General features: G+C 44.2%; 1 long non-coding RNA gene across 1 annotated transcript in view; it reads left to right on the top strand.

Moving 5' to 3' along the window:
• Positions 1-25,586, top strand: part of LOC138528317 (uncharacterized) — a 920,355-nt gene that overhangs the window by 306,717 nt on the left and 588,052 nt on the right. The window lies entirely within an intron of this gene.

The raw sequence follows: 25,586 nt of genomic DNA on the forward strand, positions 1-25,586 counted from the left end.
AAATGGCCATTGGCACAGCGCCCAGAAGACGCCTCTTCTAATCTGATTACAATGCTGAGTTTTGCTCTGCTACAATAGATTGATTGATTGGGTTTGTTTGTTCACCTTGTGGGAGCTCAAAGCATGTGTACCACCCCAACCCATATGCACAAGCACAACAACCATATCACCTCATTATATACTCCCTGGATCTGCAAAATGTCACGATAGAACATATTTATAAAAGGGGTAGAGAAGATAACAAAACAGAATGGCATAATTGCAATAGAGGCATAATACTTTAACACAACGCGGTGTCTCCAAGGACCTGATTAATAAAATGACTAATGTTGTATATACAATAACATTTATTTCACAAATATTAACACCCTCCGTTTGTTCTCTCTAAAATGTAACTACCTTCTTGCAGGACACCAGTCATATTACTGTATTTAATCCAAACACCACTTATAATCATGGGCTGCAAAACGTCTCTTCAAAAATAAAATGATATGATATGGCATTTATAACGCGCCTACACACAAGTGTTTCAAGGCGCATCCCACTTGGGGCACAGCTCACAATTCTCTTTAAGAAGGCTCCCAAAGCCCTATGACAGAACAGATCTTAAAAGATATGTCTGAAACTCCAAGGATTTCCCCCACCGGTCTTAACTAGCAACCTTTTTACCCTTTAAAAGAAAAATGAAGCACATAACTTTTTTAAGGTATGTATCTAATATTTGTCATGCACAAGGATGTAACAATGCAGAATACACATATTTGCTAATATTAATCAAACACTAAATAAAATGTCCTTATAGAGTATTCCTCGGGTCATCAAAAAATTCTATATCAAATTATCAACAGAAGGCAAACACCTGGCCCTTATATAAACTTGTGAATAGGGGTCCTTGAAAACTACTTAAATTCAGGTGGTTCAGTGTTCAGACAGATAAGCTTGCACAGTGCAAGCTGGGAATGTCTCGTCCAGAGATGCCTAAGCATAACGATTTATTTTTTTACCAAATAAACTATAAAAGTCATGTCTTGGTCATGTGCATAGCTAGCAGCAAGGCATTGTCAGGCTTCTTTTTAGTTTGGGAACATAGGTGTTGTTTTAGTGCCACCTCTATGAGACATAACAAATGTTGTACATTACTGCACGGTAGGATAGCCCTCTATTGGAATTTCAAGTGGGATTGGGCGTGTTGGCTTTTTTCTGGCTTCTGTTATATCAATCAATTTTCAGAATTGTTTTTATTAGGCGCTGCAAAACACAAATTATCGATATGCCTTGTTTAATTACATGGTGATGGTATTTGTAGATGAAGAGGAAGTTGAACTGCATTCTGTATACCCAATCGAAAAGCTGAAGGTTGATAGCTAGAATGTTTTGAATTAATCTGATCCACTGACAATTGGTCTGGACAACACTCCAGACCATTGTTTTCAGTCTGCCATGTCATTAAAGAGGGAGAAATTCATTATTCAAATTAGAATTGGTCCCACACCAAATGGGGTTATTTTTGGATATATCTTGGCTCCCTATGTGGGAAAGTGTATGCTCTGATGTGAGCCATTGCTTGTTGCATCATAGGAAACCAAGCTGCACCTCATTGATGAGGCTCAACTAGGCTTAAACATGTGAAGAAAAAAATGGGTGCATTCAATGTGCTCACACTTGAATGAAATACCATATATTATTATTATTGCTATGTGAAACAAATAGAATTCACACTTCATATTTAACACATTCTCTACTCTCCTATTCTACAAGATCAATAATTCCCTGGTCTACTTGCAACAATCTCTCTCTCTGCATATATATATATATATATATATATATATATATATATATATATATATATATATATATATATATATATATATATATATATATGTATATATATATAAACCAACAAAAAACATTGTTAAAGGGACGTTATGGTTAAGTTGCACTACTAAAAACCTTCCACCTTTGTTGCAAAATGTATACTCAGGAACTTTCTGGTTCCACTGCCCTACTAAAAACCTATGCAATAAGCCAACAAAAAACATTGTTAAAGGGATGTTATAGTTAAGTTGCCCTACTAAAAAACCTATTAAATTCAATGGAAAAACGTTGCTACAGGGACATTATGGTTACAGGTAAAACCGAAAACCCCAGAAATTCGGCAGTTATGGTAAGGTACACAACCGTAACTCGCAATGCCACTTTTCACTGCAAGAACTAACACCCATGACCTCAAAGATGACAGCACAAATGACATTCATGACATCACTGATGCCATCACATGTGCCTTTAGTTTTAATAACAAGGCTCCACAAGGGATTGTCAATATAATGTTGCCCCAAAACTATCCAAGGTAATTGGTAATTGGGAGAACTATCATGAAATACATAATTCAGCACACAATCCATTGCTATAAACACCAATGCACTACAGACATCTTTCAGGTATAGCAACACCTCATGCAGAAACGTAGGCATTGTCTGCAGCATGCACCATAGAGGTTCAACATTCACATTTTTGCCATGCTATATAATATAATGATGAATTCTTTATTTTCATGTAATAAGTACCTAATACCCCCTCACTGACTAAATAGTTGTACTACTATACACAAACGATAAAGAGACCAAAACGCACACAAATATGCCCATATACTGGTAAAATAAAATAAGTAAAAGACCAGCAGTATTACCAGAAAGTCTTCATAACCTAACTGATTATCTACATGCACAGAAATTATTGCTGTGTTTCAGGTCTGCCTTTTCCCCTATGATGTACATGTATCACATGATGTGACTGAACCCTTAGTAAAATAATGTAAGGACATATGAGAAGGGTAAGGTCTACAAATGTAGTACCTTTTGAATGCTCACTTCCTGCCTGTCAGTGAAGAAAGCCACCTGCCCTACATATGTCACTGAACAAAAAAAAGAGGGAGCCAGAAATGTGATGGCATCAGTGATGTCATCAATGACATTTGTGATGTCATCTTTGAGGTCATGGGTGTTAGTCCTTGCAGTGCACAGTCGTAGTGCGAGTTATGGTTGCATACCTTACCATAATTGGCGAATTTCTGGGGTTTTCGATTTTACCTGTAACCATAACGTCCCTGTAGCAATGTTTTTCCATTGAATTTCATAGGTTTTTTAGTAGTGAAACTTAATCATAACGTCCCTTTAACAATGTTTTTTGTTGGTTTATTTCATAGGTTTTTAGCAGGGCAGTGGATACAGAAAGATCCTTCAGTATACATTTTGCAGTGAAGATGATACGTTTTTAGTAGTACAACTTAATCATAACGTCCCTTTAACAATTTATTTTGGTTGGTTAACTTCATAGGTTTTTAGTAGGGCATTGTATCCAGAAAGTTCCTGTAGCATAATTTTTTCAGTGAAGGGGATATGTTTTTAGTAGCGCAACATAACCATAGCATCACGTTAGGAGTGTTTTTTGTTAGTGAATCTGATAGGTTTTTAGTAGGGCGCTGTAACCAGAACGTTGCTTTAGCATAGTGTTTTCTGTGAAGGTGAAAGGTTTGTGGTAGAGCAACTGAACAATAATGTGCTGTTAACAACATTTGTGCATGGAATCCTTGGCTGTCCTCATGACGAATCTGTTGAAAGAGCAAATTCCCCTGTGTATGTATCCATTTGTGCTACAACTTCCCTTTGCTAACAGTCTCTGCGTATTTTTAAAATTGAAGGTGTACATGTTAAATGTTGGGGAGTAAGGTAGGCTACAGCATTTCAAGCAGTCATGATGACTGCGTGGGTTGCTGTGCAGACCTACCAATGTATGGCTGCAGCTTGCCTGGATCTATGAGGCCCACTGGAAAACAAGGAATAGCAACTTCCAATGTACTGTGGGCGTGTTAAATGTCGCATTAATTTGATTGATGTGCTGCTTGCCTTTCCATGACCCATAAAAGAGACACACCGTCTCTGCAGTGAGCACTGTGATGGAAAGTGTCAAGGGTTTGCCGGCGGGTCGAACAGTTGGAGTAAACATTTAATTGCAGGTGTAACAGTCTGCAGTGAGTCTGCAAAACGGCAAAGCTGGTGCGCCTTGGTCACTCACATACAAGTGCATGTAAAGACAAGTAAACAAACAGCACATTCTTCGGAGTGCAAAGAATATCAGTGGTGGTTAGAAAAGTAGTGTAGCCGCATGGGTCTCGCTGAATACTTCTCTCCTGCTCCGCATAATGAAGCTGCGTTTCACCTTGTTGTAAGCATTCTTTTATTTCAGAATGTATTCATGTCCTTCAATACTGGTCCTACGGCTAATGGCGTACCATGAAGTGTCTGTAGTGCATGTGACGAGAACTGAAATCAATGCACAAGGCACCAGTGGGCTGGGTACTACCCTTCCAACAGTGCACGAGGAGAATTTCATGTACAGCATTCTGCACAGCTGCTACGGCCACCAACAGAAACAGTTGTGTATGGCAGCAGATCCTTAAAACATCATTGCATACCATAGGCTGCACTGCAGATCCATAACTGGCAAAGGGCATTGTATTGTGCAGGTACTGTTACGCGCGACTCTATAAAGGGAAAGTACCTCGAAGTGCTTAGGAAGGGCTGGTCCGGGAGCATGACAATGACTGACGGCTATTTAAGTGAGAGCCACCCAAAATGTCCCTCTCTTTGTGCACTTCCCCTACGTTATCCATGTAGGTGGTGCCCGTACCGTACCAGGCCTTGCGTTCCTTTCCTTCTGTGTGGTGTGTTACAAGATCAAAATAAATAGAAAGCAACTGGAAGAGGAAAAAAGTTCAATGGAAAAAGCTGCTTTCAGAGTTGGAAAGGCACAAATAGACGTCTTCACAATGTACCTTGCTTTCTCCATTCCTGGACAAAATTAAAAGTAACGCAGCCACAACCGTGTCTGCATAATGTGATAAAAATGTATGCATTAGATCGGAAACATACGCATGAGCAAGGCAAATGCCTCCTTCATCGCAAACAGTATGGAAACTCCAGTAACATATTGTGCACTTTTCCCTTCACAATAAAGAACAATAATGGCGGCATGATCGCGCATCACCAAAGTCTCACAAACACAAACCAAAAGCAGTCACTGCATTGCAGGTACTGCATACCAGTTCAAATCCACGTAGTAGAATCCAAAATGAGCAATCAATGCACAGTGTGTTCCATTCATTTTCAATCAATGTATTCCAAACTCCCCGAAAAACTGTACAATGTGGCGCGTGAAGCACACAGCCATAACCACAACCTCCACATTTGTATCGACAAATACACCGTGTATCACAGTTTGTGCATAAAAACCACACCCAGAAACCTTATTCAGCAATGCCGTAGCGTGCACAGGGCCATTGCTATGGCCGCCATCTGCAAAAGGGCCGGATGTAGCATGTGCAACCTTGTATCTATTGCAATGTCTGCTGACTTATCGTGCTGTGTGCACAGGAGTGAGGTAATAAATGTCAACCAGGGTAGGGGATTTCGTTTGCAGTAGTGACTCTCAAAAGAGCCGTTTCGTATGTTTTTTTTAAAGCTGCTTCCATAGAAACCATTTTTTTGCGGTTTTTATAAGTGTTTTTGTTTGTTGTACTTCACTTCACATTCTTACAATATCATCTTTTGTGCAACCTGTAGATTCGAAAACAAAACGTCATTGCCACTGGGCAACACAGAAATGCCATTTCCATTGAGAAGGTGCACATATCGATAACCAATGTTGTCATTCTCACAAGAGTGCAGCCAAGCAGCACGCAAGAAGTAACACATGCTTCTGTTGATAAGTCGCCTTACGACCGCTGGCTGACGACAGCATTAACTGGAATAGTTATAAACTGTACTTGGTGGTATACATGAGAAAAGCACCTTTGCAGTGGGAAAAATGTCCTTCACTGCTGTCATCATCTTATTGAGTTGACGGTACACACGTGAACAAGCCATGGACTCCAAAAGCAAGCCTCCATAGTGCACTACCACAACGTGTACAGTTGTGCAAGTGGCCACTCCTCGACATTCTGCAAGCAAGTCTCTGAAACTACGCACATCAACACCACACCACAAAGCATCCACTTCCTCCAAATTCAAATTGCCATTAAAGCCTCTTTCCACGGCATACTGGAGCAGATCTAGCACAAAGCAATCACCCACTATGAAAACTGTGCATCTCGCCATCCCTGCCAGTCTCACTACACAGAGTAATGAAACATGTGACGCACACCCTGGCTACCTGATTGGACAATTTCCACAGTTGCATTTCCATTGGCCAACATGGGGAGAAGCGCAGATTGTGGCTCGTGCGCTCTCCATGTAACACTAGCAGTTCTGTACAACAGTCCCCTGCGTACATACCACACCCAGAAACATTGTTGCGTAATCCCTCAGCCTCCACAGTCCCGTTTCCATGGCCACCGTTCTGAAAATCCCCAGATGCAGCTTTCATGCTGCGTGCATGCATGGGGGAAGAAATGTCAGCCAGGGTAAGGGCTTTCGGCTGTAGCGGTGGCTCTGAAAAGAGCTGTTGTGTTTTTTTTATTATTATTTTTTTTTTAATGATCTGCTTCCACAAAAAGAGCTGGTTTTCAGTTTCATACAGTGGTGTGTTTTCTGTTCGTCCTCAGATTTTTACAGGAACCAGTTGAATGCATCTTGGAGATGTGCAAACAAAAAACCATCACCAATGGACGACAACGAAATGCCATTTGATAGCAAGACCGCCGCATTTGCAGAACTAATGATGTCATTGTTACATAAAAACATGCCACGAGTGCACAGAAATTCAGACATGGTTCTGTAACTCAGAGACCTTCCAGCCTCTGGCTGTGTAGAACAGACATTATAAGTGGTCCATACTCTTCTTGGTGGTATGGCAGAGAAAACCACCTGGCCAGTGGGAAAAAGCCTCTTAACTGCATTCATCAGCCTACTGAGTCGACGGAGCAAATGTAAGCAAGACACATAACCAAAATGCAGGGCGCCATAATGCATGACGACAACATGCACAGTAGCGGAACTGGCCAGGTCTCTGCAAAGCGCATGCATTTCGGCTAAACCGAGGTCATCGACAGTGCACCAGAATGCGTCCACTGCTTCCAAACCGAAATTGCCATGAAAGTGTCTTTCCTGGGCATACGTGTGCAGATCTATCTCAAAGGGATCACCCAAAGTGAACACAATGAGTTTCTCCATGTCCACCAGCTTCACTACACACAGTAATGAATACCAGTATTAAGACCCCTTCCCACTATCCTCTTCCCACCACACCCTTATTAGGTATTGTTAAGTAGTCACACATGCATCCACCAATGCCATCCAAGACGTCAGCATCTAACACTGTCAGTTCTCCACAAGACGTCATATGGACCGTTACAAATTCAGCCTGCAAGTGTGCTGTTATTGGAAAGCACATCCAGTGGAAAGTTCAGTGAAACATTGCAGGATCTGTGCATGCACATTCATCCACATGAGCACCCATCACCAGAAAATAAATGTATGAAGATTTTTTTGGCAATATATTTACAACTCTGTTATAAGTGTCTCTGCGCATGATACCTGCCACTAAGCGTCCATTATTTTTTTGAAAAGCATAGTGGTTTTTTCCCTCATCTCCTACCATGAAGTGGCACTTCAATAGTATCGGCTTGCAACGTTTTCATTTAGCCATATCATACAGTGTATTAGCGAAACAGGAACTCTCTTCTTTTCTTCTGACAATGCTGCGAATTGTGCCTGCCACTAACCCATCTCCTACATAAATCATAAAGATATGGCACCAAAGCCACCACTGAATGTGTCTTACCAACCTAAAGGCAGTTCCCAAAAGGTCAGTGTGCATGGCTGTGGTTCTTTGTATGCTGCACTATTGTCACAGACTCTTTATAAATCTGCCAGCTTCTACTCTCCGCCCTCAGCAACTCATCCATAAGAGGACTGCGGGACTTGTTGTTGGTCTGCAGGCTAGGGATCGAATCTCTACAGGACTAAAAGGTCTGCAATAGCTCCCAGTAGCTGAAAAGAATAAAATAAAAACCCTGTGCATTATGCACAAGGCCTTCTCTGTCCCTGGGACCTCAATACCTTCCACTCTCACTTCCCAAATGTCTCTTTGCTCAAGCTCTTCCCTAATCCACATCCCGCAGGGTCAGTTGTCAGGGTCAGTTGCTTCTGCACGCAAGCGGTTGGAGGTAGATATCTTTCTTCTGCTGGGACCACCCTCTGGAACAGGGTCTCTGCCCCCCCCTTTAACTCACAGAGAACCATTTTAGGGTCTGGAAGCATCTCAAAACCTTTCCATGTGCTTCTTCTTTTTTCCCCTCTTCTCCCCTGCTCACTTCCTGCCTAAAACTGCTTTTGTACTGGTTTCCTACCCACCCTCTAATCTGTGCTGCAGCCCAGCTCTCTCCTGATAGCTTCACCCCTGCACTGGCTTTATGCCAGACCCCACACTTAGGGATTGTTTTCTGTAACCCTAACAGTCTCCTACATTTCTCAGTACAAACAGACCTTCTGCCACAGTGTTTGTGTACACACCACAACCAGCAACCACATTGCCCAATGCCTTAGCCTCCACAGTGCCAATGCCATAGCTGCCATCCTGAAAAGAGCCGGCTGTGGTACGTCTAATCCTAAATGTACCTTGGAATCGGTGGAGTTACCATGCTAGGAAGAGGAGAAGGGGTGTAAAACAGGATAGGGGAGTGTGTCTTTAGAACTGTCTCTGAAAACATGTTTTTATTTTTTTTGTCGTGTTTTTGTTATGTACGTGTGTGCATACATTTTTTGGTGTGTTTTCTCTCTTTTGCTGACTGCCTGTTTGCTTCTCCTCCTGACATTTCTATCGACTGAAGGTGAACGCTTCTCTTACATTTCTACAGGATTCTCTGCAACGCTTCGTGCAGAGTGGCAAACAAAATAGCACTGCCTGTGGAGGTAAAACAAATGCCATTTCCTTGGAACCACTGGAAATCTTGCTGGTTATTAATGCTTTCATAAGTGGTGCCGAACATCCCAGCACTGCACATAAAGTCACACATGCTTCTGTTTATCCTACACCTCCCGACCTCTGGCTGTGGACAAAGTACACCGGCATGGTCCCATGCTCCTCTTGGTGTTATCGATGAGAAAATCACTTTGGCAGTGGGAAACATCTGCATCACTTCTGTCATGAACTTCTTTAGGTGAGTGGGCAAACGTAAGCACGACATGTACTTCAAATGTAGTGCTCCAAAATGCATGACCACCATATCAACAGTACTGACAGAGGCCACACATGTGCAAAGGAGATCCATGCACCCGAAACCCCACTCATACACTGTGCCCCAAAAAGCCAACACTCCTTCCAACTGAAAGTTAGCAGCACAGCCTCTTTCCATGGCATACATGTGCAGATCTTGCACAAAGGTATCACTCACGATTAGCACTCTGCATCTCGCCATCTCTGCCAATGTCACTGCATCTCATTTTGGGTGAAAATGTTACCGCCCCTTCCTGTGAACCACACCCTCCACACCTCATAGGACAATCCCCACCATGCTCAGAAGGGTAGATTGTACCATGTGCCTCGTCCCAGCTACAGCGAGGGTCGCACCCAGAAAAGCAGACACAGTCCTCCTTCCGTTTCCACTATTACATTTGAAACACTGCCTCATTAGGTAGAATGAAATAGGCACACAAGCATGTAGCAATCACTTGCAAGACCACTGCATTGAACACTATCATTTCTGTACAGCACTCCAGACGTACCGTTACACCCTCACAGTACACGTGTACTTAGTGATGCTGACGAGTTCTTCTCATGGCGCAATGTGTTAAGACACTTCTTCAAGTGTCCTGTACAAGGTAACCCATAGCAAATAGAAATATTAGGAAATTGGTCCCTAATGTACCACGTGTTCACTGACCTACATCATGTGCTAGAGAACGCATATTACCTCCCTTTGCTTTTTCCACCAAGTGTAAAATGTTCTCGACAACCACTCTTCAAAGGTCACCATCCACAGAGAGATGCAGAGTTAACCCTGTATGGCAGCTTTATGTTGTGCTGGGTGTGCTCAAGGCCTACTCTCTTGGGTGCATGTCCAACGGCCTACAGCCTTCGGCCATGTACCCAAAAGTGTATGCCTTGCCCAGACCCCGCACAACATGTTGGCGCTAGGAATGGGACCATTTGCCACGTGCTGCAATCCACAAATGTACCATACGGTGGGTGGTATAAAGGGAAACCCATACCAAAGGCAAATGGTGACATGTGGCTACCTACTGTGCAATACGTGCAATAATGTACACCATATGTTACTGTATGCATATCAGTTTACTTGGGCTCCTCTACCACGTTTACAATTTCCTTCCCCACCATTCTTTAAACGTCACCTCCTCTGAGGCATGCATACTTTAAACTGCATGCCTGCATTATGGTGCCGTGGATATGGTGCAGGCCTAGGCTCTTCGGTGCCTGGCCTATGGCTTTTGCCATGCACCCACCACTGTAGGTCTTGCCCACACCCAGCAGAACATAACAGAGTCATGCAGCTGAACAAGTGGCCAGGTACATACCGTGCAACCCTACCACTTCTAAGCTCCCAGTACTTCACCACTGCACCCAGTGGACACACTACATGACGGGTCACTCCATGAGGTCCAGGCATGCAGTAGACACTCTATGATGTGCTACCAATCCCCACACCCATGGAAACAACATTGTTTACATTGCTGTGCCATCAGTGACCATGGAAACAGGTTGCCTAACCAGCTACGGTGCTGTAACGCATACTGCCTGCAGTCCCCACACAAAGGTAGTCGCCTGTGGAGGCAGCCGCGAATTAACGCAATACACATGGATACTGCAGACACACAGCCGTCTACTTTCACCTACTGACATATATCACATGAACCACTTATCATTCCTCCACTCTCTCCTTCCTTTCTTCCCACCACCACATGGTGTAAACTATGTTTGTCAGTCCCTTTCGGCGCTGCATTGTCCTCCGATACACCATGGCGGCATTTCCCAAAACCTTTGATGCACAGCACGCTTCCCTCCAGCCAACCACAGGCCGCGTCCAAAGTTCGCCGACAGCACAGCGTACCGCAGGCCAATGAGACTTCGGTCTGCGGAGCGAACAGGGAAATTGGTCCCCGGAGCAGACCCAGATATCACTAATTTGTTGGGACATACATTTCAGTTCTTTGCAACAAAAGTACTGGTCCGATCTCCACCAATCACACAAAAGCACACTTTCTGACCCAAGCCCCCGCTCCTGCCGCAAGTTTGGTGCAAATCCATCCAGCCGTTCAGGCTGTAGCCGTGCGCAAAGCTTTTTGCCCATTCAGTCTATGGAAAAAAATATATATTTGGGACCCACAATATAACTTTGCCCTCCGGCACGAAACCCCACACAACTTAGTGAAAACATTCAGAGCAGCCATATACTTTTTTGTAACATTTGGTGAGGATTCCTCCAGGGGGAGCGAAGTTTTAAACCTCCAAAAAAGTGCTCTTCCAATGAGTTTAGCAACTTAATCATGACTACATGGTCGGTACAGCGGGCTGTGTAATAACGATTAGGTATGTTTCCGTACTGAGCTGATGTAATTTATCCATGTTAGGTTGCCCTCTGCTGTCCAAATGGCAAAGTACACCCACTTCAACAACAGCTACCTTTTCAACATACAGATCCAATTTATCAGTGCTAGATTGTCCTCAGTTGTACAAATGGCAAGGTGCACCCACTTCAGCAACAGCTGCCATTTCAACAAACAGAATGAGCACGGTTCTATGCTGTCACCTTCACCTTCCACTATAGCAAACATTTGGAAGTTACTTATTTCCACTCCCACTTCTCTACACACAGGGCACGGCAGTTCCAGTGTCAATGAACAGTTAATCATGGCTCAATGTTTTGGTCTCTAAAGAGCGAAATTCTGACGGCTGAATGCCTCCCTACGAGCTAAAACTAAAAGTAAGTGCTGTAATTATGATAGTACGCAATCGTATGCCACCACGGAGGACTTAATGGAGCAAGGTTGACAATTATGCATCTACAAAGACACATCATAGAGGCCTGTGTGATCGATGAAACTTAGATACTGTTCTTATACCATGCATACCTCTCATTCCATCTGATACATTTAGCCTTTTCAATGACCATTAACAAGTCACAAGGACCTACGCCCCTTCCTGCCTTCCTGGAAGCAATTGGTGGTAATTCCGATAATTAGGAAGGGGGATACAAGTGACCCTATGAATTACCGACTGATATCGACCTTCACGATATGCTAGAAAGGCATATGTTACGCCAGGAACAGCTAGTGATATCTAAATTGCCTATAATGCATGCTTCTTCAGGGCCTGAGGTGGTGGATCATAAGCCATCTGTTAAACTATTCTAAGTGAACTGGAGATTCTTACAAGCGTTCTTCAAAAATGTATATCTGTACATTGATTGAGCTATGTGATGCAACCCTTATAATAGTTGTGATATTGGTGTGATATTAAGGCTGTTGTGCACAAGGATTACATCATTTTGCTACAGTGCATTGGTCTACTTCAAGCCTATTTTAAGTGACAGATCCTGGCTGATGGGACAAGAGTTTTTGTTTAGGAATATCAGTCTCAGAGTGCTTTGTCTGCAGGATATTCAGAGAGGGCATAGGAAGTGTGGGTGGCCCTCGTAAATGTCAAGATGTTGGAACCCCTCTACTAGGGATATCTGTATTCCTCAGCTTCATAAACCTTTCCCTCTCCTGCCTGCCCTAAATCAAAGAGTCTCCAGTCAATATCCCCCTAGAATGCTACTCCATTTTTCTGGCTGAGCTTTCTTTGAACAGTCTTTCCCATCTAGCTCTCTCTGGCCAGAGCCTGTTCCTCTGGGAACGTGTCAAGTCCTGGTTCATGAAGGTTAACAGATATTATGCACAAATACAGGGGTTTCAGTCAAGTCAATTGAGGCAAGAACGGAGGACAATTCTGGATCTTTGTCTAGCAAAGTGAGGTATCATTGTTATAAGTGCTGCAGGTCTATTCTGAAGGGTGCAAGATGGTTGATAAGATGAATGTTTTTCCAGCAAGAAGTGGGGCATATGGCCATAGACTACTTGGTGGACCAGTCAGAGAGTCTTAAATTGGTTCCAATAAAACACTGGTAGCCAATGAAGTTGGCACAAAACAGGAGTTATGTAGTGTATTTGGAGAGCGCCTGTTCACCCACTGAGGGTATTTTGGTGCTATCAACGGAAAACGATGTTTATTGGAACCCAACGCAATGGCTCTCGTTTTATTGACCTTGGATGTAAGAAAGGATTAGTGGACCTGCCAGAATTTGAATCAGTGACCATAAGGTCAAACACACGCCCCTGTAGTGGATGCATTAGTCCAATGAGCCAAAGACCCAGCAAGGCTTTATATGAGCATATTTGCTGGTACCTGTCAGAAGAGGTTCAGCTGCATTTTGCACAATTTGCTGACATTTGATTAGCCATGCAGGACTGCTCCGATATATGATGTTGTTCCCAGGTTCCCCACTGTGATTCTTCCTGCTGGGATTTGCTTCCAAATGTCCCACGTGATTTTGCGCCTGTTTCCCAATGCAATTAATGTTCTACTGTGTTTTGCACTCTGATGCCCAATATCATTTACATGACCTGCTGCTAGGTATCACACTTTGACCTTGTTGCATGCTGAGGTGTTAGTAGGGACTCCACCAGGACTCTGCCCAATCTGGTGTGCCCATTCTGAACATCTCTCAGTAACTGTTCCACCCACTGTCTACTTCTTACCCAGTGCTGCGTGTTCCCTTTGTCTTTCACTCTTAGCTGTGACCCCCACTCTCTTAAAGGGCCAGTCGCTAAACACTGCCCAGTGCCAGAGATATCAACCCATTCCAAGGTGCCTCATAATATATCCTCACAAGTGCCTTACCCAAATTATTTCACTACTAGGGCTGGGAGGACAGCTCAGGGGCAGCCTGTTTGTCTGGGAGACAAAGCAGAACAACACAGGTTCGAATCCCGGTCCCGTGCTTAGAGACTGGCCTCAGGTTTTAAGCGTGCCTATAAGAGATTAATGAACTAATTAATGACTGTGACAAAATGACTACTGTTCTGTAGGACTACATGTACAGATAGTGATTGAAACTCCTACTCAGCGCTGCTCGCTGCCATCATAAAGTTGAAACAGGCACAACCTGAATGGGACATCTCCTTTGTTTCTTAGGGTAGCATGGGCAGAGCGATGTGAGTAGCAAAGAAGCATCCAGGCAATAGTACTGTGATACTAAAACAACTGAACTGTCCAATCAAGTTTCGAGAGAAAAAGAACACTTTATTTAAACTAACTTGAAATACACTATTAAAACGCCAATAACCAACATTCTTAAATGAAGACACAGAATGTGCAGACTATTTCCTGAAAGGAGCACTGTGGGTCTGAAGACAGGCGAAGACAGGAAACAGTCCCTGCAGCAGTGTTCAAGTTTATGAATATTTCTTTAAAAAAGTAAAGAGTGGGGTCTTAAATGTCTGTAAGGACCTTAAAAACAGTCTGAGGAGACAGAACCACTACAAATACCTTTCAGGATTGTTTGGGAGGCTCAACAGCATTGAGCCTCGCTTCCAGGTGCTTTCCAGAGGTTTGAAACGGGGTTGTGACGAAACACTTCGGGCTTCCCAATGGGTCGAGTATGTACTGAAATGGTTTGAGTCAGGGCTTCCAGATGGATTGAAGCTGTTGTTGAGATGGTTCGAGCCGGTTACTCCCCAATGGGTAGAGTCAGCATCGAGACTGAGAGATTTGCTTTCAGCGGGTCGAGTCGCTAGTGCGACACTTTAAAAACTGTGCAAAGCTGAAGGCAGCTCTGTGTGCCAGAGAAGGCCCAGTCAAGAGAACCCATATGTACTATACTACTCAGCATTGAAGCTCAGAATTCTCTACCCGCGGGTATGGTATTCTGTCACGACTATTGAGACGCTGCCATTGCCATAATGGATGGAAGCTCCAGGTTTCCTATGTGGCCCTCAACTAACTTCCCCGCATTGACTGAAGGAACTTCTATGTGCAAAGACACTATATGCATACCAACTAACCCACTGGCACAATGCAACTGAATAACTCTGCAGCAGACGTCAAGCAATAGAACACTACACCTCTACAATCAACTTACATACCATAGGGACACACAAAAGAGCATCAACGTGAGGAGAAATGAGATCCAGGGACAGCAGGGTCTATGGCACACAATGGCGGCTTCAGAAAGGCTTAAGATGACACTGGTTATGGTGCTGCATGTTTCAGTTAGTGTTCTCCGTGTTCAGTGAATGGTTTATAATAAAAAAAGAGGGGCAGCTCCAGATTTCAACTTTACTGGTTGGAAAGCACAGATAAGCCAAGCCACCGCAGCTGGAACCGTGACTGGACTAAAAGATGGGAGACAACTCCGGCTGCTGCTGACATTCACACAGTGTATAGGGGGGAAAGAGAGGGAGGATAAAGAACTGTGTGGTGTGTGCGCATCTATAAAAATACCACCAAGAGCATTATCGGAGCAGGTACACCAGAGAGGGAAAGAGACACACCCCTCAAATTAACTACCGATTGGCACATACTTGATTGGAAAAACACAAAACACTGTTTAACGAATAGATGACACTAACCTTGCCAGGTGTCATGCCACTGAGCTATTCTACTTCCCAACTCCCCTTCTCTGCCTGTATCATTGGTCGGTTTTGGCCACTGTTTGTCTCAATACCAAAAACAAAAATGACTCTGTCCCGACACAGCTGATAAGGAGAGAGTTGGCCTTAATGTCGCTGAAAGCCATAGTGGACTGGAAAACACTGAGTTTTACCGTAAATGTTTGGAGGAAAACGTATCTGGGGGCTTCAGTGTGTTGAATAAAGCTTTAAAAGATCGAACAGATGTAGTCCTATTGGAATGGCAAGGATCATGTCAATCAATCCTAGCAAATTTAAATGAATCAGAGGATGATCTACTGAACAACCCAGATAAAATGAAAAAAAGCTGTACACGGAGGACTGGATAGAAACTCAGCTACATAACTGGAAATATAAAGGTTATGAAGACTTTTGGTCACAGCCACGTAAATTGAACCAGATACCGAGTTACTTGACTTTATTCCCAAATTGGTACTTCCGATCTCTCTTTTTGAGATTTATACTTAATATCTTGCCAACGGGAGAAATATTGCAAAGAAGGAATCTCACTAACAGAGAGGTAGGGTGCAGGATGTGTGAGGTTCCAAGAGAGACAGAAACCCTTAAACATCTAATCTTAAATTGCCCAGGGTTAAGGAAAGAACGTGAGCAGTGCCTGGGGGTTACTTTGAGAAGCTATGTAACTAGAAGCGTGGACGATTGGTGGAGGATTTTTGTTGAAGGAGAGAAAATGAAGATCAACATAGCGCTCATAAAACTGGTAATCTTAATGCTCAAGAAACTTGAGGCTAATCCTTGTGTTCGTGATTAGGTTTTGGACAACAGCTGGATGCCTGGTGACAATCGCCATATGGGACATATGGGAGATTAGCAATATGGTGAGGACTAGACAGTACATGGACACTATTTAAATGGATTCAACTGATTGGCTGATGAAGGTGTAAATAGGTTAAAGGTGTATACGTTTTAAACCATACAATCTGTTTTAATTTTTTTTTTAAATGACTTACATTAGCAAATGTCATGTGGGCTGTCATAGAGCAATATATGAGCCTCTTTATATGCTCAAACTAGTGGTACACTGAGGAGCCACAACTGACCCTCCAGGTAGAAAAGACAAGAAGCCTCCTCCAAGAGAAAATATAAATACTACCCCTTAATGGTAAAACCACGTTCACCTTTATTATCAAGTTCACAACAGTACGTCTAAGAAAATGTTGTTAAATAATTCTCTCATGCAGTTCTCGTCTAACTGCGTCCTCCATGTTTTCAAGGAATCAATGAGCTGAACGTCTAATACAGGAAAAGAGAGGGCGAACAAAGGAACACAGTCCTGCATACTGTTTCTATCCCACGCCATCTGCAGCCGGCTGGCTCAGAGGCAGTCCCCAGGGCAGTAGCTGAGGATAAGTCGCTCAATCGGCAGCCTTATGGCCCCACTACCTTGGCGGAAAGGGATGCTGATGCCGTCATGGTCCCGCCCTGCATTCCAGCACTTTCCAGGCAGCCTGCGTCCTCCAGGCGAGCTCCTTACGTGCTAGTCGGCTGCGGGTGAAATACCGAAAATAGATCATCCAGTAGTCATGATTCATTGTGAATCTAATTTCCGCGCACTTCCCTATAGGTTTGCAGCCCAAATGCCCGGGGCCATCACAATGTAAGGGAAAGTCTGTAGACGAAGAAAACTCAAGACGTATGGTGATTAACAGACCCATTAGGTGCAATGCAGCATGTAGAACCCTAAAGACTCTTGCTAGACCCAAGACGAAAACGCGCCAGGGTGTCTGACTGAAGCAGGCGTGCTGCCACATCCAGTGTGTGTTGCAGCATGCATGGGCTGCCACACGTGGAACAGATTACAGCAAGAGGGATGCAGAGGCCGAAAACACAGCTACGCCATGGTCCCCATCCTATTAATGAACATATCATCAACAAGGCTTAAAGCTGCGCATCCCGTTAGGATGAGGTGTGGAGCCAGTGGGTGTAAGAAACAAAATATATTAGCCAATCAAATTGCAGTACAGTACCTTCCAAAGCTTTGCTCTAGCCACCTTCTTACTTTTTTATTTGTTTATATTATATTTCTGCTCTTTTTTTGGACGTTTGTTGTAGATACGTTTTTACCTTTGCTTTGTGTTTTCTTTTGATTGTATACCGTAAGCAGTTTATCTCTCATGTAGGGTCGTTTTGTGATGAGAGGAGTGCAAAATGAAATCAAAAAAGCCTGCCTTGACTCTTTCACTCTGCTTTCACTTTGCAGGGGACCCAATAGCACACAAGGGCTAACGTTGGTGGCCCCCATGCATCCAGGGCCCATTTGAAAGGGAATGCAGTTGCAGGCAGGGGACCTTTTTGTGTCCACTGCATGCAATTTTCAGCACGCTAAGTGCAGTGTAAACGTGAAGAGTGAATCAGGGCACAGCCAGCTTTATTCTTAACTTTTACTCTCTGCTTTGCGAGAAATAAAACGCCACAGGCAAAGTATGCCTTGCAGGTGGCATTTATAAAAGATTTTAATGGTATCCAGGAGTGCAACGAAACCTACATTTAGGGGGAGGGGCTAACTGGTGATGGGAGGGGCCACTTCAAAACTGGGCAGGGCTAACTTGAAGGCTCCACCCCCTCTGTTCTACCCCCAAAGGTCGTCTGATGTGGGGACCAGGTATCAAATGCTACATTTTAAAGCGCAATAAACCAGTAAGAATGAAAATGTTATTGGATTTACAGACAACACACAGTTGCTTTTATAATTTGTACATGCCATGGACAGCAACTTTTGAAAAATATTCTGATCCAGACCATAACACCTGACCATAACACGTGTACATATAAGGTCATGCCACAGTTATGAGTGACTAGACTGTACCAAAATGCTATTTTAGTCACATAACACACATGCCGGAGAAAAAGAAAGTGTGCACATAAGCCCCTTCCCCTCGGATGTCAAAGTACACAAAAGGTGGTTATAAATTGGCTTGCATCTGTAGGGAGGGGGTTGCTGTGAGCATTTAATTTTGCTGAGGCAGCTGGTGATGGAAGTCTTGAAAGTAGCAGCTTTAATGTTTCACTGCGTTTGTGCAAGTACATTTTTCTGATTTTGCACAAACACAGTACATCTTTTAACTCCGCCAGTTTCGGGAAAGGCTTCCCTCTCACCACTCCGCCAACAGCAAGTGCGCACATCAGCCTCTTCCAGGGGTGCATCTATTTTAAGATTTCGGGGGTGGAGGGGCGAACGCTTCAAATGTTGGGGTATGCGCTAACTTCAGAGAATGTGGTGGAGGGGCAAACGTACTTTTGTGGCGGCATCTAACCTCTTTACACATTCCAATGATACTATTCTGGTGAAGCTTCAGTGTTAAAAGCAGCAAACTCTGCTCATTGCCTCTTAAAGCACTCACTTAAGGACTGCTGTGAGAATGAGTGGTCATCTGCTCCCTCCACACCCTTCCAATCACTCCCCTGGCATGCAAGTGCTAACACCAGATACCATTTCAATTGTCTAAAAATGTATGCATATGAATGCAGGTGCTGACAGTGAAATGCTTTACATTTGTAATTTCAGGGCCTTTGTTAACAGTGAAAAGCCTAGGCGCTGTTTAATGTCTGTGATCGTATGGCCCTTTGGGTATTGTGCATGTAATGGATGGGGTTACAGAATAACTCTGATATAAAAAATCAAACTAACTCAGGAAGATGGCAAAGGTGCTGTTTTATTAACAATGATCTAAAACAGGGAGTTACAACGGACATCAATGGATGTTCGCTAGAGCTTTCCGTGCATTTCTCATAAAAACATCCTTATATGCAAAAATGACATTAGATGTGATGTCATACTACGTGGCAAATAAGAAAAACATACAAGTGATTGTGATACGTTCAAGGGGAACATCTAAGTATACTTTCTGTAAGGGCTGGGATTGTGATTGGCTATCTATTGTCAGTTGGACAACTTATGCCTACCTCTAAGACATGTCCTCTTTAACACTATTAAGTACACAGTATATCATTGGTCTTCAAACGATAAGGCCCTTCATTATACGGCCCTCTATAATTGGTTGGCATGCTCGTGCCATGTCTAGAATATTCAGTTCACTTAGCAGCACGTAAACTCAGAACCAGGTGCCAGGCCGTAGACTTGACTTTACCCCCCACCCAATTAGCCCAACATCTCTCATCACCCATGCATTCTGCCATGTAGATCGTCTTTGAACTTAGCCTTGCAAAGTATTCTTGTCTCTGGGACTATATGGGAGTACAGGCTTTCGCTATTGGTGTTCTAGGACTCTGTGCTAAACTCTATTTCCATCCTTGGCTCACGTGACAGGAGACCACGATTTGGTACATTTTGCAGCAGTTAAATGTCTTAAATGAATAAAACTTGGCACCCTTGGTGTTCCTTCTTTGCACCTTAACAAGGGATGATTCAACTTTGCAGGATCACTTCCTTCAAGAATAGATAACTAACCTTGGCTGCTTCAGCTTTGACACCAGGCCAGACAGCCTCACCATTCGTTTCTGCAATCTCAGCTTATTCTTGCTGGACACAGTTCTTCCCTTTCTTTCCATGGGTCCTGGCATACTAAATTCATGACACTGATGTCCAGTTTCTATACAATGGTGGCTTTGCCTGCAGTCTATTCAATACATATAGCCAGCTTTTAAGATTACTTAATCTACTTGCATTACAGCATCTGTACAGTTATTGGACGGCTTGCATTTTCTGCAGTGCTTCTCACATGTGCAATTTTCTTTTCGCATATGAAAGTTTACTTGATTCTTAACTTCATCATCAGTTTCTTTAAGATCCATGCATTCTCTTCAGCCAGTATTCTCAGGGCGTCACTCTCGTCTTTTATACATCACCAGCTCCTCTTTTTACTACTTTTCATATTCTTTCAGGGAGTTCGTCCCTCAGATTGTCGTCTCTTCAGGGATACATTTGATAGGGTTTTCTCAGTGGGTACCTTCTTTCGAACACTGGCCGGGGTATGGTCACAACTGCTGGTGTCAAGCATGGCACAATCTCAGGCTTCCAACATATAGGAGGATGTGGGTGGGATTCCTGCAGCGGCATGTAACTGCTCCTCTACATCTGTGTCCTGCATTGTCCGGCCACGGCTCTGGAGGGCAGCCAGGTCGAGTCAACATAGCCTAAAATGTCGGGGTGGGGGGATAGAGCCTGATCAGCTTAATGATGTTGCGCCACTGATGGTATCTGTCTGATATTTACCAGATGTAAATGTGGGGTCTAGTACGCTGGAATCCAATGGTTTTACAGGTTCATGAAAATCTCATTCAGGCTTCAAACCATGTGCTCTTCCAAGACGGAGGGGGAAAGCAAAGCCGAGATGCAAGCTCTGCTTTGCTGCCCTCCTATGCCTTGGAATAGCATGAACATAAGCTTGATAGCAAAATGGAGGCTTAGACATCTTACGTCTCACCTTCTTTTACGCCTCCATGTAATGACAAAAAGGACCACCTTAGTCTCTTTTCCAGTGGAATGGAAACAGAGGAGGAATTTGTGTCGGAAATGTTTTGTTTGTTTTTCGTTAGGTTGTTGACCACATGAACAAGATATATCTGCATGCAGATTTGTCTTTGGGGTAAGTTCTTTTCAGATGCTGATGCATGCAATACGGTATGTATGCCCCACTCCCACTAGCTGTTCATCTGTGTTCTGACTGATGTATTGTAAGCTCCTTTCGGCTCACCATAGCAGACTTTTCATTCACTCTTCAGTATAATGTGCCCTGTGCTTGACCACTCACACCCAGGGATGAGCCAGGGCATGTAAGTGGTTAAACAATAACAAATGAAAGCGGAAATGTGTGTAATCTATGGACAGAGCCGTACATCTTTTCTCCTTCCCCTGGAAACATAAACTATCAGTGGTGGCTGGTTCCATTTTTTTATTGGAGGGGTCTACATATTTCTCACTAATGTGTGCAAGCAAATGAAAGTGGGGAGGGGTCTGAATCAACCAGGGAAAGTTTGTGTGGTTTCTCAAGGTTAAAATTGTGCAGTTTAAGAAATACTTGAAAAAAAAAAAATGTATTAATTTTATTCAAACCAAACAACAATACAAACAAACCCAACACGCAGTGCAGTTTACAACAATTCCATTAAACACCGTTTGTATTTCCATTTTGCCACTGCTCCCCAAGTCCCACCCTCCATTATGAGCCTATTTGTACTTCGCATTCAGTATCTGCTACATGTGGCCGGGTCTCACTATCCTCGGATTCCGTTGGGTCCGATATAGATCTGAACAGTTCCGCTATTAATAATTTCCATGCCATCATGGTACCTACTTCTTCCTCCCCACTCATGTTGCTCGCCTCCTGCCATACTACCGTTTTGGCCACCGCCCATTTCTGTAACTCCTTCCACCATACCTCCACCCGTGGCTTGTGGCACTTCTTCCATCCCATGGCAATCCTCCTTTTCGCTAGCACGTATGCCAAGTCTCTCAGTTTCTCAACATGTTTAAGTTTCCGTGGTCTGGGGAACCCTCCCAGCAAGCAAGCCCAGGCCGCATCGATGACGAGTGTGACCCACTTTGTCGCTAATTTTTGTGCCACTTCACCCCAGAAACATTCGATTACTGAGCATGACCAAAACATGTGTGTCATGTCAGCGTTTTCCATGTCGCACTTAGGGCACGCCTGTCGCCGAGTGTTTCGGAACTTGGATATCCTCAGAGGGGTCATGTATGCTCTATGCGTTATGTACAGCTGTATTTGTTTAAGTCTGGCGTTTCTTGACACTTTCTTGTGATATCCCAGGGCGCGCTCCCACATCCCATATCCCATTGGGGCCCCCACCTCCTCCTCCCAATCAAGTCTCAAATGTGTCAATTCCTTCCCCACCTTGGTCATCATCATCTCATACAATCTAGAAATCTCATGCCCCCCTTCCGATATGTCATATATTGCCCTCACAGTAGCATCTGGTTCCTCTGCCAACACTGTTTCAGGCCACGTTTTCCGAATTTTCTGAACCATCCTATGGTATGTAACATATTGGCCAGTATGTAATTCCACCTCCTCCCCAAGTTCTTCAAAATCTCTAATGGTCTCCTTTTGCCAGATGTCCCCAAACGTTACCAGCCCCACCGATTCCCAGTAGGTTAAGATAATCACCCTGAGCTGCTTGTCCCCTCCTGCTGAAGTGACCAGCGGCACTTGCGGGGAGCACGGGAATGGGTCCTCCATCATCCGACACGCTCGACGCCACATTTTCCACCCCAACATCATCATCCTAGGGCGCTCCTTCATATCTGACTCAGGCAACCATATAATTTCCCTTAAGTAAAATGGGGTACAAACCCGCCCAAACAACCTATGTTCAGGGGTCGCTTTGTTGGAGAGCCAATTGGCCACATATTGTAATTGGCTTGCTACATAGCAGACCTAAAAATTGGGCAGCTTGATACCCCCCTTTTCGTAGACGTTCTGCAACTTCCATAGCGCTACTCTATCCCGGGTTCGTAGCCATAGGAAGTCCCTGCACACACTATTCAGTTTAGCGAAGAACCTCTTGGGTATCATATCTGGGTTATTACTAAAATAATGTAAAAGCCTAGCTAGGACCACCATCTTAAGCATTGCCCCCGTCTCATCATAGCTAGGGGCAACTTCTCCCAAAACTTCATGCATTTCCGAATTTTCTCAACAGCTACCTCGGTGTTGTGCTTATGTTCCTCTTCTGCAGTGTGATACACATCTATGCCAAGGTAACGGAAAGAACCAACCACCCATGGTATCTGTAACACCGGCAACGGTCCCCTTATAGCTACCTAGTGGAAATATACTAGATTTTTGAGGATTTACCGCTATGCCGGACAACCCTGCGTACTTCTCCATTACTTCAAGGATATATTGAAGATTCTCTTCCGGGTATTTCAAGTATAGTAATAAATCATCCGCATATAAGGATATTAGATGCCGCTCCCCCCCAACCTCAATACCTATCGTATCATATTGTTGCCTGAGGTATATCGCTAGGGGCTCCAGGGCTAGAATGTAAAGCATCGGGGACCAAGGGCACCCCTGCCTGGTGCTTCTACTAAGCTGTCATCTCTTGGATATCACTGATCCCGTTCGAACTCTGGCTAGCGGCTTGCTGTATAGCATTTTCGCCCACCTGATATAACCCGGCCCTACTCCGTAACCTCCCAGGGCCGCCAGCAGCCATGGCCACTTAAGGGAGTCAAAAGCTTTTACTGCGTCTAGGGATACAATCGCCATTTCGCCTTCATTCCTATTCCCCCATTCGATCACCCGGTGGAGTCGCCTATGATTGTGGGTTATATTCCTATTCGGGACATAGCCCGTTTGGTCTGGGTGGATTAATTTGCTAATTACTCTCTGCAATCTGTTTTCCAGGACAGCCGTCAGTATCTTGCTGTCCTGGTTCAGCATCGACAAAGGCCTGTAGGAGCTACAGCTATACCCCGGTTTGTTGGGTTTAGGGAGCGGTATTATAATCGCTTCTCTGAGTGACTCCGGCAACCTTCCCATCTCAAACACTTCGTTAAGCATGTCTAGCATTGGGGGGAGCACTTTTTCTCTATATACTTTATAAAATTTGCTAGGGAACCCGTCTGCTCCTGGGGTCTTACTGGTGGGCAACTGCCTCACAACCTCCTCCAACTCCTCCAAGGTAATTGGTGCATCAAGCTCTTCTCTTTCCTCATCACTTATCTTGGGTAGTCCGATATCTTCCAGTGTTTCGGTTATCTCCTCTTGGCTATCCCCCTCCTTGTCCCCGTATAGCACCCTATAATAATCCGCAAATTCCTTGTTGACTCCTACTTGAGTGTCTACTACATCGCCATCTTCTCTAGTTATTGTCTTAATCAGGGGTCTAGGGGTTTCGCTCTTGTACAGCCATGCTAAAAGTCTATCTGTTTTATCTCCTCCCGCGTGCTGCCTTTCTACATACTTTTTATAAATGAGGTTACAGAGCCTTTCCCAGTGTTCCGCACATTGCTGCTGTAGTTTAAGTACTAGCTCCGTGTCCACACTGCCATCTTCTAATGTTCTTTCTAGCTCATCTTGAACTCTTTGTAGGTCAGCCAGAACCCCACCTTGCAGGCCCTTTGACTTAGCTATGGCTGCCCCCCGCATCACCACTGCAAAGCTTCCCATAGTGTGCCCGCCGAGTCAACATTACCAGTATTCGTCTCAAAATAGTCAATGATCTCATCTCTTATGTCCTCTCGAAAGACCGGATCTTTGAGTGCCTCCGCTCGGAGGCGCCATGTCGGGATCCGCGCCCTCGGGGGGCAGTATTGCCACCCGAGGACCAGGGGCGAGTGATCTGAGAGGACCCTCGCCTTGTATTCTATTCGAGTGCTCTCTGCCATTACATCCGACGTGGCAAAGACATAGTCCAATCTCGTGTGTAGCTGCTGCAGGGCTGAGTAATGCGAATATTGCCTACCATTGGGATGTTTTGTTCTCCATACATCTACCAAGCCGAAATCATTTAGTAACACCTGCAATGCTTTGGCCACTGGGGTGGGCCTGTCAACCCTGCTATCAGATCTGTCCACCTTGGGATTCATTACACAATTGAAATCCCCACCCCAAATAACCGCGTTTCCCACACACATACTAAGGTTGGTGCACAGAGTCCCGAAGTATGCCGCCGTGTTATGGTTGAGGGCGTACGTATTTACGATGCATACCTCTTTATTCTCCACCAGCCCTCTCAATATAACCGTCCTCCCGTCAGTTTCCACCACTTCCTGTAGTAGCTGAAACGGGACATGCGGGGCCACCCAGACAAGCATTCCCCTAGCGTAAGCAGAGTACGACGAACCCACCACAATCCCTTTCCATTTTTTCCCAACTAGCTCCAGCTTCTCCCGCGTCAAATGCGTCTCCTGTAACAATGCAACATCTATCTTTTGCCTTTTCAAATACAGCATGA

Source organism: Ambystoma mexicanum, chromosome 7q (assembly GCF_040938575.1).
Source record: "Ambystoma mexicanum isolate Mex_15411 chromosome 7q, UKY_AmexF1_1, whole genome shotgun sequence".
Lineage (NCBI taxonomy): Eukaryota > Metazoa > Chordata > Amphibia > Caudata > Ambystomatidae > Ambystoma > Ambystoma mexicanum.